Genomic DNA, 15,545 nt, shown 5'->3' with positions numbered 1-15,545 from the left:
CAAACTGTACTTCAGAATTTTAGTCATTCTGGATATGAGTATTGATATGTTTCTCGAAGCCTGACGTCAAATCTCCTTCAGATATGACCCATTTATGGGATATAGAAAACGCGTTTTTTTAAATCGCAACGTTACGTGACATTTTAATTGTTAAAACCCTACTAGCCCCTACCCCCTCCCCGATCTTACGTTTTTGAGTGTCCCGGCCCTTGCTGGACTAAATTTGGCGACTATGAGTGCTGCCCGCCAGCTGAGGTGAGCTTGAGACCCCTGCGCTATATGATAAATTATGAAGATCATATAAATCTCAAAGTATCTGAAAAGAAAAAAATGCCTTGAATGAAAGCACCAAAACTCAACTTTGTATTATCGCGTCTAGTGAAGATACACGCATCGATAGCACAAGAATGCGAACCCTTTCTGCATAATGTTCTCATGTATATAGGAGCTCTACCGCTTGGAATGCTGACGCCACCGTCGGCGTGACGCGGTATGAGGGATCGCGCGGACACAGCGCCCGCGTCGGTTGCTTCAAGAGCCCCGAAGCGAGGGTGAATACGAGAGTCTATAGTCCCACCCAAACTGCGGCTCTGACTAAGTGGGATAGTTTCCCCGCTTCCGGTGGGTGCTTGATAATAAATTAAAGCACTGCAATATGTCTTGGCTGCCTTTGCATGCGTCTTACATGGTAGGCTGCTGCTCGGTGCAGCAGTGCTGGACGCACGCAACGGAGCCCCATGTGAGCCCTGTCAGTTGCCCCATGTCAGTTGCGTGGAGCTTAAAGGGGCCCTGCGACACAAATTAAGCGTGTCGTTTTAATTGCTTCTTCAGGAACTGTGGAATGCACCGATATTGTTGCGCAAGTGTCAACGCCGAAAACAAAGATGCTATAATTTTATTCCGACAGAGAAACCACCTTGATTTCGGACTACAGCGACACTTAGCGCTTATTCTTGTGATCAGGGGTGACGCTTCGTCACGTGGCAGTGACGACAAAGGCCGCGCTTTTTGACAGGCTTGGCACGAAAAGTTCGTGTAACATTCATATGGTCCCAGTTAGGCCACACTATTGTGACCTAAAAGTTGTAAAAGCACTTTTTATTCTTCCTCCGATAGAAAAGGATTTCTGTTTTTCAATGTGAAAGGTTGAAAACAATTGCAAAACGACGCTCGGTTCGCTGCGCAACGGTACGTCTCTGTAAGAGGCGCGCGGTGATTTGAACCAGCCTTTGACGTCAGTGGCAGAGTGAAATGTGAAAGGGAATGTTTTTTTTCTCGTCACCTGCTGTGGTTTTGAAATTCGAAGACTACTGACTTCCGTTCCCGTGCACTAATTTTGATAACTCTTGTTTCGTCCATCTCAGTATTAAACGCTACACACAATCCAGTGCTGTAGAATGCAGATGCAACAACGTTGCAGGACCCTTTAAATTAAAAAACTTAGGATCCACAAGCCGCCACCGTCCACAATTCGTGTGCGCAGCCATCACTTCCTCGATGAAGACTTGTGCTACTGCGTGGGGCTGTGATGTTCAGTGAGGAACATAAAGCGTGCACTGAGACGCTCGCACGTGCTGGCTACCCGGTTAATGACGCTCCACCCCCCCCCCCCCCCCTCAAAGCTGATCCACAATTTCCCCAACCCCACATCACCGTCAAGGATTAGGTTGTTATACTACCAAATTCAAGTTGGCCCACCCAAACCCATGCGTTTTCAAGGCAGGCGTATGTATTTTTGCAGGAAAAGTGTCAGACCTCTTGCGTTACGGAGACAGTTTTGGCACCAAATTGCTGGAATGCTCACCAAAAAATGTTGCGCATTAAAAATTTGCATTCTAGTCCTCCGACATCGTTTTTGCAGTGCTTTGCAGTGCAAAATATGATGAAGTGCATGCTTTTCTTATAGCATACTTATGTACGCGGCTATTTGGGTTATACTGTGCTTTCTTCAGTTAAAATTACACTGCATTCTGTACGCTGTATTTAAATTAAACATGGCATTTCATGGTCTACTGTCACTTTTCAACGACTGCGTTGCACACAGCCCCAAGAGTGAACATTCTTCCTGTCAATAAAACAGGCTAACAGACTCTTTCTCTGGCCATATTCAATTCACTGCCTTAAAGGGACACTAAAGAAAAAAAACGTATTTTCTCATATCAGTAAATTACTCTTTCAATATTCCAAAACGCGCAAACGAAATTGAAGGTGGCGAAGCCGCCTTTAAATTCCCGCCTCAAACGCCGTGACGTCAAAGACTTTGATGGTGTCTACTAGGTCATAATAAGTCCTAAGTGACTCATAACTAGTTATGATGACGTAAATTCTCCTGTGAAGTGGTCATAGCCCTTACATACCAATTGTCAGAAAATTTGGCTGAGCCAATGTCGCCAAAATACGAAAAATACGTTTTAAAATCCGTGATGTCATGCGTGATACTCCCGGCGCGAAATTTAAACTGAAATTCTGACCTTGATTTTGTGCTGTATGAGTAAACACATGGTCGTGAAATTAACAACATTACGGTTCTCAGAGTACAAGTTATCAATCCAAACCGATTAATTGTTTCACTTTAGAGGCCCTTTAATGCCAAAGTGTAATGCTCTTAAGATATTCATGCAGTTTGAATTAGTAGTTTATCGGTGACATAGAACACAGTTGCCCACATACCAACGTTCTTGTGGCCCTGCTTCCTCCACAGAATGCATTCTACTTCAAACGAGTAGCACAGTAGATGAACGGATTCCACCCGAATGCCTACTGGTCTATCAAAAGTCCTGCAACCTCGACTCAGTGCTTGTCTATCAACGCGGATGCAAGAGGCTCCTCCAGGGTGATGCTGTCTAACTACATCACTACAACTCGACCAGTTGATGTTGAAAGTCACAGGTGTGACGCCATAACAGGTGAAAAAATGATGACTGAAAATAAACCAATTTATGCTTCACCTTCGTTCTTACGCTGATCTACGTTTTCTCGCTATTTTCCTCGTGGTAATCAAAGGCAGGGTAGAGGTCGATCACGTGACGCATGGACATATTGCGCTGGGAGGCAGCCTCTTATTTATAACTCCCACAAGCAATGTTCACATGTCATGAACTATGTTCAATTCCCAAAAACAATGTTCACATATCATAAACAATGTTCACGCGTCAACAACAATGCTCACACAAAAGGAAAGTTCGCGCTTTAGAGAAGAGTTAACCTTAAAGGGGCCCTGCAACTTTTTCAGCATGGTCCGAAAACGTTGCCGATAGGTAGTCGAGGCCCCCGAGAACACGCGAGCCAAACGTTATAGCGCAGCACGTTGCCTGGGATTTACAATAAATTCTCAGTCAGCTAAAAACATGGCTGATTCCTCCGCCATAGGAATCGGTATAACATGAAAGCGAAACGCGTCTTCACAGAGGTAGTTGAGCGTTTTTTGTGCATTATTTTGCCGCAACGGCGAAGCAATGAATGCGATACCAACAAATTGGAATGCCACGCGAAGAACGGCGGGCAGCTCGAAACTTGCGGTGTGCTACTCAAGTTCAAAGGACGCGCGAAAAGAACACATGCAGGATAAGCGCCAACTTACAACTGTCACAGTTATTTCTTTGTGTTTGAGCAGCGCGCTCCTTTAACAAGCACGGATGCTGCAGCGAGCGAAGTGACTTTCGTGCACTCTGCAACCTCAACGTAAACTTGCGGTGAAACCAAAAGACGTACAAACCATCCCCATCACGAGACAAGCGCACGCGCACGGCCGAACACGCCCTGTAGGGCAAAGTACAGGTGGGGGCGCGCGCGCATCGCAACGAGCGAGGCGACGACCTTTAAAGCGCACTCTTGGCACCCCTCGCGCCATCTCGCTGGTGATAAGGAAAACAAGTGCATCTGAGCTCTGCGTACCGCCAGCAGTAAATGGTGTATATAAATAGCTCACCGTATTGGGGAGAAAAATAAATTTTTTTTCACAATAACGAAGACCTGTACTGGCATAACATAAGTTATATTATAAAGTCATTCGATCGCTTACTGCTGTAATCACGGAGTCTAAGTGTGCACACAAACCCCGTTTACGAACTTGAACATAAAACAGCGCGCTTAGACAGGACAGAAAGTTACAAGAAGCACACAGACACAACTGTGTGCTTCTTGTGTGTCTGTGTGCTTCTTGTAACTTTCTGTCCTGTCTAAGCACGCTGTTTTATGTTCAATATGTACCAACTGGCCCGCGAACAATCATTGTTACCCGTTTACGAGGTTTGCCTATTAAAGTGTAAGTATAATTACAATGCTCACAGGATAACCCCGTTCTTCATAGAGTTCCTGCTGACGTGGGCTTTCCGAACATGTACAGAAGGGTTAGGTTTTCGTCCTTTCAACTGAGCTGCAACCAACCCCTTCAAGTGGAAGTGAACTCAAATGTGGTCACTTTCAGGACGTGTGTTTGCGTTCTAGCTCAGGCTATTGCCGTACAAGTTGCGCCACCATACGAATATAATCCAGCAAAATTTCATCAGCAACACGCCAGTGCGTCAGGTACTATACTATATTCGCGCTCTATTTGTTATAATTGCCATTTTCTCTATAAGACTTCAATTTTCTTCTTTATAAACAATTCACACTAATTTTTCTATTGGATTTTTTTTCAGATGGCCATGAAATTGTCAATAAATATCTGTTGTTTAATTTAAGTCGAATATTTATTATTTAGAAACATTTATTTTTTTGCTTCCTAGAGGCAGTGTTTAAGAGGGTAGTAATGTGGCAATACAGCTTGTTACGAGAAACTAAGGTAATGAAGAAATTTCACTACGTATTATGTAGAAATGAGTATTAACCACTACTTGTAAGACCTGAATATATGTACCAACACTTCAAATTACCGGTAACCTCAGGTACAGCAAAACGATATGAAAATATTTAGAACGTTCGAAAAAAGTAGTCATTTCTGCTTATATTCAAAGAGTCGTCATCCATCCGGGAAAGAAACCCTACGGACAAATCTATTCGCCTGCGTACCAATGTCGAAATGCCTGCCTGCACACAAAAACTTGTGTATATTGTGAAACTTACACGAGTAAGAGCGATAAGGCAGGAACACACTCTAACGAGGCACTTAACAAGCAAACAATGCAGGCTAAATTCTTGTTCAACCTGGTGGTCATTGCCTCCAGCCTCACTGCTTACATGCTTCCTTGATTACTCCTATATTCTCGCTCCTACGCGCTATGGGGGAATGGCGAAAAGCCGGCGGTTAATGAAAACGTAAACATAAAGATATAAAGGTAGGGCACGGGAAAAGTTCCAAGCTATATTCACCTTCTTCGTCTTTTCTTTCTCAGCCTGTGTCCCACTGGCATTCTCTTTACCTCGTAAAACCTTGACACTGAGAAAGACGGGAGAGGGGCGATGTCTTTGCGCGTTTTTAATTATTTCTATATTTCTCCTCATATTTGTGACATCCCTCATTTTCGTGCCTTCTCACTACAGCTGACTGCTATTCAGGAGAGCAAAATATTTATCTACTGGGTATACCAGTGACAACGCATTTTATAAGAATGTGGGCCAAAGAACGCCAGAAGGAAAATTGTAAGTACCGGCAATAAAGTTGTATCAACATGCAGTTTTGTAGCGTTAGCTACACTTGCCTAGCCGGAGCCGATTTCGCGTGGAGCGTCATGAGCCGTGCTGCGCATGTGCGAGGATCAGTGATGTCACACAGCTGGGTCACCGGAGCTGGCATCTCATGCGCTCTCCGACACCACCGCGCGCGGCTCGCCGCATTCGAGAGGAGTGACGTCGTAGACACAGTGGCGCCAGCGCGCGCGCAGCTATTCGCCTTCGCTGTGCAGTCGCCGTCTGACACTGCGCTGGGGCCGCTTGATAGCGCCTCTGACTGGCGTTTGCAGGTGGTTAACGCCATGGAGAAGGAGAGCGCAAATGCTGCTCGACGGCGCAGAAGAGCCGAGAAGCTTATCTCATCGGATCCCGAAGTAGTTGCCTGGCAATTAGCGGTTCAGCGTACAAAAAATGAGCAGAAGAAGGCTAAACGTGCTGCGGAGACACTTGAGGAAAGGGAGGAATGTCTAGCAAGCTGACATTGAGCAAAAATAAATATGCATGTGCCACATAATACGTATACCGTGTCTGTGTCATTGGAGCAGCAGTAAGCATGACAATCAAGCTAATAGTAGACAATCTGGAAAGCTAAGAATAATCAGCTGAAACTTTGCTAACGATACGTATATCCTGGCATGCATAGCCGAGCTAAGCCACTACAAATTTTTTAAACACGAATCTGCACGAGTGGTACACTAACTGCACCACGGGTTCAATTCCTGCACAGGAGCGCGCACACTGTACAACAAACCACTAAAAGAACCTGCCCTCATCGTGCATCAACCGCAGTGTCACCCATGATTGAAAACGGTAAGCAACCATTATGTGTAAATTTACGCATATAGATTGCTTTTATTTAAGTAACTTTACGTAAATAAAAGCACAATAATGCTTAACCGTAAGACGGAAAGAAGATATTCTTGCTACCACGTCGCACGCGCTAGTCACCAATCGAAATTGCGATCGATTCCTTTAGACTACCAAGAAAGCAGCAGCTTCTCCCGACACACGACGCATTGGTTATCACGGAAAGTATTAGCCAGTCACACGAAGTAGCGTTCGCAGTTTAACAATCCGCATAAACAGCGACAAAACAGAGGCCTAATAATAAGGTTAACAGTCATAACGTCATGCGCGCACGTGGGAGGTTCACTTACAACTTCACGAACAATCTGGTGTCCTTCAAGACCCCTTTTCGGCAATCAAGTTTTACTACCACCTTGCTACCACCACCACACGTGTCCGGGTATCGCACGGTAACTATGAACACTACAGCATTGACGATGCTGCCATGATCAAGAGCACGGCCTCGGGAAGACAACGCTCGGAGCTGCTTCTGGTTCCATCGCGTCTCCGAAACCAGCCATTACTCGACGTCTAAGACTATGAGCGCGCGTAATAACGGCACACCCTATGCGTTTCCCAAGCAGCAAAAAAAAAAGGGATGACATTCTTGAACTTTACAAGGAAACACCAAGATATCATTATGTAGCATGCCAAACCATGAAGTAACGGGAATAACTCACATCAACAGGTGTTTTCTAAAGCGGACGTGATCAATGTGAGCTGGTTCTTCAGCATTTTGACCCCCCATGAATGCGGCTGCCGCGGCTGGTACATGTCACCGTGTCTTCGGCTATGCAACGAGAGAGCCGCTTCGCTACGACAACGCATACCTCAGAAAACTTGACACTATAGCAATGCAGACGTGAAAACAGCAGGCGGCAAGCCGATTAAGAGAGAAAGCCGTAATACAAACAAGTTTGCACAGCCGGGACTTCAATTAGCGATACTGAGAAATGGCAGTATTCCAAACCGCCATTCACTTGTCTCTGCAGTGTCTTCGACTCCTCCTTTTTAGCGGTTATTCGGTTATTTTTAGAAGCCGGCCTACGCGTTCCAAATAGGTGTCACTGAAATCGCTAGTCATGTACTTAGTATTCCTACGTACACAGTTCGCAGCTCAATTGTTTCTGGGGTCTTTAATTTATCGCAAAAAAAGTACTCCTGAAAAGGTCTTAAGGCTAATCGACTCGCTCGCATGAATTTCGCTCCTGATTCTCCCGGCTCAAGCAATTGATAAAAGCGCCAACGGTTATATCATATAGGGTTGGTTGATATACATTGTTCCAAGTACTCGTTTGTTCTTCTTCTGGTTTTCTTTTGTGCTGCCCTCCAAAAAGTAAATATTAAAGCATCTAGTAGACAGTATTTATGTTAGGCTCTCATACATACATACATACATACATACATACATACATACATACATACATACATACATACATACATACATACATACATACATACATACATACATACATACATACATACATACATACATACATACATACATACATACATACATACATACATACATACATACATACATAATATTGCGTGGCAGAAGCGTAGAATTGCAGCAGGCGGCACACCCCGTGAAATGCGTAACGAGTGGGTGGTTGAACGACGTCAACCTATTACAAAGGGCTGTTATATAAGTCATCATCGATATCTATTATGTCTTCAATTCCCGCTCACTTGCGGTACATCGAGTGAGTGACATGGCTGCTACTTGACAACTGTTACACGGTGCAGATTACGTACGCGGAGCAAGTCCGGCACAGTTATGCACACTGAGGGACTGTTGTCACTGTTGCCAGCAGTCCGTGCTCATGCGCGAGGGTTGCCTGCACAATACAGAAGGCCGCTGACACAACATTATCATTATCCACATGATGATGACGAAGATGATAAAATATCCACACCGGATGGTTTTCGCCTTCGAGTTGTGGGGGATGCATGAGGGACTCAATTTTATTAGGGTCAATGATAATGTGTCATTCCTTGGTATTCACCTCGGTGCTAACCTGAAATTCGCTAACCATGTCGCTCACATTTAATAAAAATGGCACCATTCAGCATTCGTGCATTGCTTAAGGTAAACTCTTATTTTCCTCATCAGGCTCTGCTTTCTCGTTACCTAGCTTCCATACATTATCATATCAGTTACAACATCCTATCATGAAGGAATATTCAGCGTCATCTGTCATCCCTACAGCGCTTTCAAAATCGAGCTTACGATTATTCATTTTCAACTGTTCTCACGACGACACACCACAGCCCTTCGTTGCTGCAACAACTTAACCGTGAATAACCTGTTTCGGTTTAGTCCATGCTACTATGTAAACAAACAAAAACCAACTTTAGACTAACTTCATTGATTCGGAGCTTTTAGTAAATACCAGCAGCACCAGGTTTGCTGCTAAGAATAAATTTTCTTGCCTCAGATGTTTACTAATTACTGTTAAACATCTTCATCCTTTTGTACTATCTTATTATGGCATCCTTTGCCAACGTGCAAAGGCTGCGCATGGGCACTTCCAGAAATGAATGAACGCACGCAATCCACGAAATGGTAGCCTTTTTTCCTCAATGTGGTAAAATTGATCGAAAACTGGCCGCACAGCAAATATCAATTTTCAATATTATTTGTATTCTTGCGGTACGAGTGTATCATGCTGAAGAGGACCGGAAATATTGAATTGAATTATTGTAATCATAGAACGGCGCTCGGACCCAACATAGTGCTCGTCCTGACGCCCGCCAACAACACTCGTTTTTGTCGCCACCTAATGATTTATTTAAAAGTGTGCTCTGTCGTCTTGAAGCAATCACTCATCACTGCACGCTGTGCCGGCATCCCACCACTGCAATTCGTGCATAATAGAAAATACGCATCACTGATGAAATTCCTTCATTCTCATTATGGGTAACTAAATTTGTAATTATTTCATTCCTCTACCAAGACACATTCGTTAGCTCGGCGCCCTTATCGTCATCGCCATTTTCCCGACCACTGCCACAAAACTGACACTGTACAAACGTGCGAAGCTCGACAACGAGAGAATGTATGTTTGTATCCGAAAGGAAGCTTCTGGCTGCAACATCGAAACAGCCGAGATAGCCTGACGAAAACGCTTTGCTCACTCGGCTCTGCCAAAGCCATGGCAGCGTTCTTGCTCCCCCAGCTGACATGATTGCTGTGTAAAAGTGGCTTAGGAAGCGCCTTGCATAGCCCACCCTGTAGCACTGCCACTATTAAGAATTCAGACTAGAGCTAGTTGACCAGAACGGCCTACAAGTGACTTGAGCCGTAACTAATTCGCAAAATATTCAGTTTCTCTTCAAGGACGAAGTAACGAATGCGATAGCAGCAAATTGTAATGTCGCGCGAATAACGGCAAGCAGCTCGAAACTTGCAGCTCGCTGCTCAGACACAAAAGAATGACGCATGAAACGAACGCATAGGCGTACACAGGACGAGGGCGAACTAACAACTGTCACAGCTCATACTTCGTTGTGTTTCAGCAGCGGGCTTCTTTCGCAAACGCGGCCGCTGCAGCGACCGAAGTGACCTTCGTGCACTCTGTAACTTCAACGCAAACTTTGTGGTGAAAGCACAAGACGTAAAAACCACCTACACTACGAGATAAGCGCGCGCACGGGCGACCACGCCCTGTAGGGCAAAGTACAGGTGGTAGAGGCAGGAGGCGCGCGCATCGCAACGAGAGGTGCGACGACCTTTAAAGCGCACCTTTCTCACCATCTCCCCGGTAATAAAGACAACACGCTGAAGGCCTCCGAGCTCTGCGTACCGCCTGCGGTAAATGGCGTATATAAATGGCCCACCGTTAGGATGCTGAAGGACGTATGCCCTGGGGCCGAATCGCTGAACGCCGCGCGCTGCAGAGCGAGGAGTCACAGGTGCGAATCCCTGGTCGCGTGTTCAGAAACTATTTTATTCTGAATTGTTATCCGAACGGGATAGAGATGGCGAGGCCGAGGGCAAAAACTACAGCCGAGAGTGTCCATACAATTTCTATCACAATAAAATGAAGAAAGACCACAAGGTGAAGAAAAGTTGAAATAATTATTCACTCATAGAAAAGCATAAAATTTACAAGATGCGCTGAAACCTGCGCAACCAGGAAAGAAATTACTAAAAGTCATGCCCCCTGTCATGTGACCCTAATCTTTAATGCGCTTTGAAGTAAGTTTTAGCATACGTCACGTGAGCGCAGTTGTGCCGGTGAAGCGGACTGTGTTCTGAATGATCGGTTGAGAGAGCGTTCTTACAAAGCAAAAAAAAAAAAAAACAGCACAGCTGCTTACATTTTTCCGATGCGCGCTCTCATCCTTCAATTGAAATTTGCCAAATTGTTGCTCTAAGCAAGTATCAGCTTACTACAGAGATAATCGAGACGACAGCATTAGCAAAACTTGATGAATCGTGTGTAAGCGCGGCATCTGTCATGCTTGCCGAAACAAAACAAAACGAATAAAAAGCTTACTTTCTTGGTGTTTCAGCCGCGTTACCAGGTTTCACAGGTTATCGATATACCATGTGCCGTATTCGTACTGCTAATTGATATGCCTTGTCGGCACTATTTATGGGGTACACACGTTGATGTATGATCAGGACAATAAACGATTGCGAGTGTAGCTGTGTGTGCACGTGTTCCGTACCGCTTCATGTGCACTTCCAGCAGGGTTGTTTTCTTCACTTGTTCTTTCAGTGAAAATTACTGTTAGGAGAAGACGTGAACACCTAATGCGAAGCCTTGGCGCCGAGCTTTACACTCTCCACTTTCCCGTTCGCATTCTTTCGCGTATCCTTATACGCAACAAGTAATAGCATTAGAAGCCCTTCCCCTGTCTGGAAAATGGGGTGGCAGCCAAGGTTGGCAGGCACTATTTTTAGATGCGAAGCATCTTATGGCGGAGTTCAATCCGGTGGTGGTGGTCGTGGTGGTGTGCGGCGTGACCACCCTTACTGCGCGTGCGCAAACCTTCTCCACACACCAACTCTCCCCCTGTCCTCTCCCCTCTCCCACTTTCTCTCTCCACTCCACCTCTCCCCTTTTCCTCTTCCCTCCTCTTCTTCCTTTCCCTTTTCCCTCCTCCTCCTCCCTCCTCCTCTCCACTGCCCCTCTCTTCTCTCCATTCCCCCTCTCCCCCTCTGAACCGCGGGCTCGACATGCCGAAACGCTACTTCGCATCGCCTCATGGTCCCCTTTAGCGGTAGATGGTGCGATTATTTATTTATTTACTTATTTTTCTCTTTCTTTCTCTCTCTCTCTCTTTCTTTCCTCCTTTCTTTCATTCTTTCTGTCTACAGCATTGCGCAATGTGCAGTCCCAACTTTTTCCTATTTCAATGGCGGCTATTGGACCTTCACCCACGTGCTTGGCAACGTAACACTTCTGTTGCTACTTGCAACGACCACGGTCATGCGTCAAACAATGAAATACAACAATGAAAGGCAACAAGTAAACGTGGCAACGTGAAATGACAAGCGACCTCGATGAAAGGTTCCATTTCCCTATCGGAAATGGCTGATAGCCAACAAGCCCACGATCGGGAGAGCACGAGTTATTGGAATACGGCGCATAAAAATACGCATTTCACAGGTGCACTTTCGAGTGCCTATTTGTGCACAATCGCATAACTGTAGACTTGTCGGCGTCGGTTTTTTCGCGAGTTATGCCGCCGCCACCGAATCTGTAACTCATAGAAGCTTTGGTTAAAGGGTGGACGGGTCAGAGTGCAATTTACTCTGTTATGAAGAGCAGCATGTTTAGAAGCAATGTGAACGCGTTAGAGTAATTTCTACTCTGCTAAGGACGCGCTAAACCAAGTTTGTCGAGCGATAGCAGAACTACCGCGGAGAGCATACCGCGGCGGTTTCGCTAGCGTTGGCACCTCCGCGCGGCAAGCAGCGGCACGCTGTCCAGATTTCTAGGTATTGAAGGCGCAGGAGGCACGTTCAGAGATGTTGAGGTCTCCAGGCGTGCGCGCCCGCCGGCTCGCGGCTCTCGCCAACCGACCGAAAGAGATGAGCAAGAGAGGAGAACAAACCGACACCGCACATATCCGTTGCTGTGACGATGTGCGTCCGAGAAATTGACCTTGGCTGAGCTCCAAGGTCAAACGCATGCGCAAAGTCGTTTTCTGGGTTTGTACGCGCAGAAGCTCTGAAATTTGTTGCGGCCGTAACAAGTTAAGCAGTGTTGAAAACCAAAACTTTCACTTACTGCCTGATGAATATATAGTGTGCGCACCATCTGCAGTTATGAGTTTAGTTTAGCGCACTGCACGGGCCCAGGCCGGCCCGAAAGCCCGGGCCGGGCCGGGCCGTCCGAAGCGTTTATCGGCGGGCCCGGGCTGGGCTCGGGCGTGAAAGTGCGGGGCCGGGCCCGGGCTAGAAGCCGCGGGCCTGGGCCGGGCCCGGGCTTGAGGCTGCAGGCCCGGCCGGACGCGGTAAGTCGGGTATTCGAGCACACGCGAACGTTATGCATTGCATGGTCTAAGGTATACTGTGCCAAGCTGAAGTGACACGTGCAAAGAGCTGGCTCTTGGTAAAGCTTAGCAATAAAAATAGAAAAACAGTTGTGCTATTTTTTTTTTCACCTGTATAGATATAGATTGGCACTGTATATTTTCACTAACGTTTCGTCTGCTGGACCAGACTTTGTCAAAGTAACAAGTACATCGTGGTGGGTTTCCTTATAAACACGCCAGATCACGTATATATATATATATATATATATATATATATATATATATATATATATATATATATATATATATATATATATATATATATATAATATATATATATATATATATATTTACAGCCCTAACAATGGGCCAGGTCACGGTTGTTGCCATGGGAGGAATAAAGATTTCGGTCTCTTATTCCAGGTTGACACCATACGGTACATTTCATTTATATTCCTTTGTATTACCTGCCAAAACCACGATATGATTACGAGGCACGCCGTAGTGGCACCGGATTAATTTCAACCGCCTTGAGTTCTCTAACGTGCACCTAAAGATAAGTATATAGACGGGTGTTCTTGCATTTCGCCCCCATCAAATTGCGGCCGCCGTGGCCGCGGGAATCGCACCCGCGTCCTAGGACTTAACAGCGAAACAGATTAACCGCTGAGCTACCACCGCAGGCAAAGCAACATTTCGATGCATGTACACACCGGATTTTCCGTCTGATCGCCCGCTACAAAGCGCACGGCATCATTAATAATTATCATCAAATACTAATATCCTCTAGCGGGCCCGAGCCGGGTGCGGTCAAGTACGCCCGGGCCCGGGCCGGGCCCGGGCTTGGAACTACGGGCCGGGCTCGGGCTGGGTTCGGTCATGTTCGCCAGGGCCCGGGCCGGGCCCGCGCTTGGAACCACGGGTGCGGGCTGGGCTTCATAAAGCGGGCCCGGGCCGGGCCCGAGCCGTAAAATCCGGCCCGTGCAGTGCTCTAGTTTAGTTCACTTAAAGATACTGATGGCCTACTTGTTGAGCCATGATATTGATGATGCAGTGCACTTGCAGAAGAGACACGTTCACGCACACATCAAAAACGACAAACATGTCAGCGCTTGTGTGCGTATAGTACATCATGCCAAGGAAAATAGAGACCTAATTACAATGCTGATAACGTTACTGTCCTTTTGTATGCAGATGCTACTAACGTGGGCTCTCTCAACTTATATGAAAGGATGACGCGCATGTTCCTCGTAATGAGCTTTGAACTAATGACTTCTGGTGGAAGCAAGCACGAAAATGGACCCGTTAAGCGCTTGTGTTTGCATAATTGCTCTTAGTTCTAGTGTATCAGCTCAGCCGCCGTATGAAGAAAATCCGGTAAATTTCGGTTGGCAACGTGCAAGCGATGTGAGTGCTACAAATTTGCGTTCTGCCACTTTCTAAATTTCACGTTTTCCCTTTGAGTTGGTGAATTCAGTCTCATCTATCATGAACCGGCTATTTCAGAACTTTTGTTGGCAATTTTTGTCGGTTGGCAGCAATGAAATGCGCACTCTCTATCTATCAAGGAATACGTGTTTATTGTTTATTATTTACTAATGCTAAATCAAATTTCGGGCTCCTCAAGGCAGCGCGTCATTAGAGGAAATCTGGAGAATAGATTGTTAGGATAAACTAACCAACATATACTTCATTGCAGAACAAGTCACAGAGAATATAATTCACTATACCTAATATATCGTAACGAAACGAGGCTGCTAAATACCATTAACGTTGGGCAGATATAAGTAAAACAAAAATATAAGAACCAAAATACATACATAACTGGTGCACTCTAGAAATTATACAATATTTCGCTAGCATAGGCGTCAAAAACCACCAAAGTTATCAGAATAAGAAAGTGCACTTGGTAATTTGTTCCACGCCTGTACAAACGACGGTAAAGAGAGTGTACCCTAATGTATTGCGAAGCGAAACTAAAGGCATCCTAATGCGATTGGTTGAATACGCCTCACGGTAAAATGGCTTAATTTAGTCATTATCGTTTATATACAGTCAATAGTTGCGCAAGTGGCAAAGCACTGCGTGGACACAACACTTCGTCTGCGTGACCATTGTCGAAATCACAGTCTTAGCACGCGTCAGCAGACCGTACAATGCCTTCACAAGGGTGCTCAGTGTTGACAAATCATTCTGGAACTGTTCTTATTGTTTTGTATTTCCTACAAGACACCATTTATTTATTTATTTATTTATTTATTTATTTATTTATTTATTTATTTATTTATTTATTTATCACTGCCGATACATCGCAGTCTGATTTTGGTCCAGGCAGAATGGGTAGTAGTATTTAAAACAAGAAAAAAATATACAGTTGTTCAGAACAGATAATCACATTCGTATACACGAAGTAACACATCAAAATAATCAGTTCCGTTGAATCAGTATTGTCTGGCTATGAAAATTGTAATGCGTTTCATTAACATATAGAACGCAGAAAAGAGAAATTTAGACAATGCTTGTTATTGCTAGAGAGGGAGTCAAATATTCAGAGCGGTGAAGTTTGCTTACTCCTGTAGCTAAGGCAGCTTTGG

At 45.3% G+C, this 15,545-nt stretch overlaps 1 protein-coding gene across 1 annotated transcript in view; it reads left to right on the top strand.

Moving 5' to 3' along the window:
* Nucleotides 1-15,545, top strand: part of LOC119404167 (uncharacterized) — a 46,881-nt gene that overhangs the window by 13,220 nt on the left and 18,116 nt on the right. The gene's annotated exons all lie outside the window — the stretch shown is intronic.

This window comes from Rhipicephalus sanguineus, chromosome 9 (genome assembly GCF_013339695.2).
Source record: "Rhipicephalus sanguineus isolate Rsan-2018 chromosome 9, BIME_Rsan_1.4, whole genome shotgun sequence".
NCBI classification, from domain to species: Eukaryota; Metazoa; Arthropoda; class Arachnida; order Ixodida; family Ixodidae; genus Rhipicephalus; species Rhipicephalus sanguineus.
This window is presented reverse-complemented; position numbering and strand designations above follow the sequence as displayed.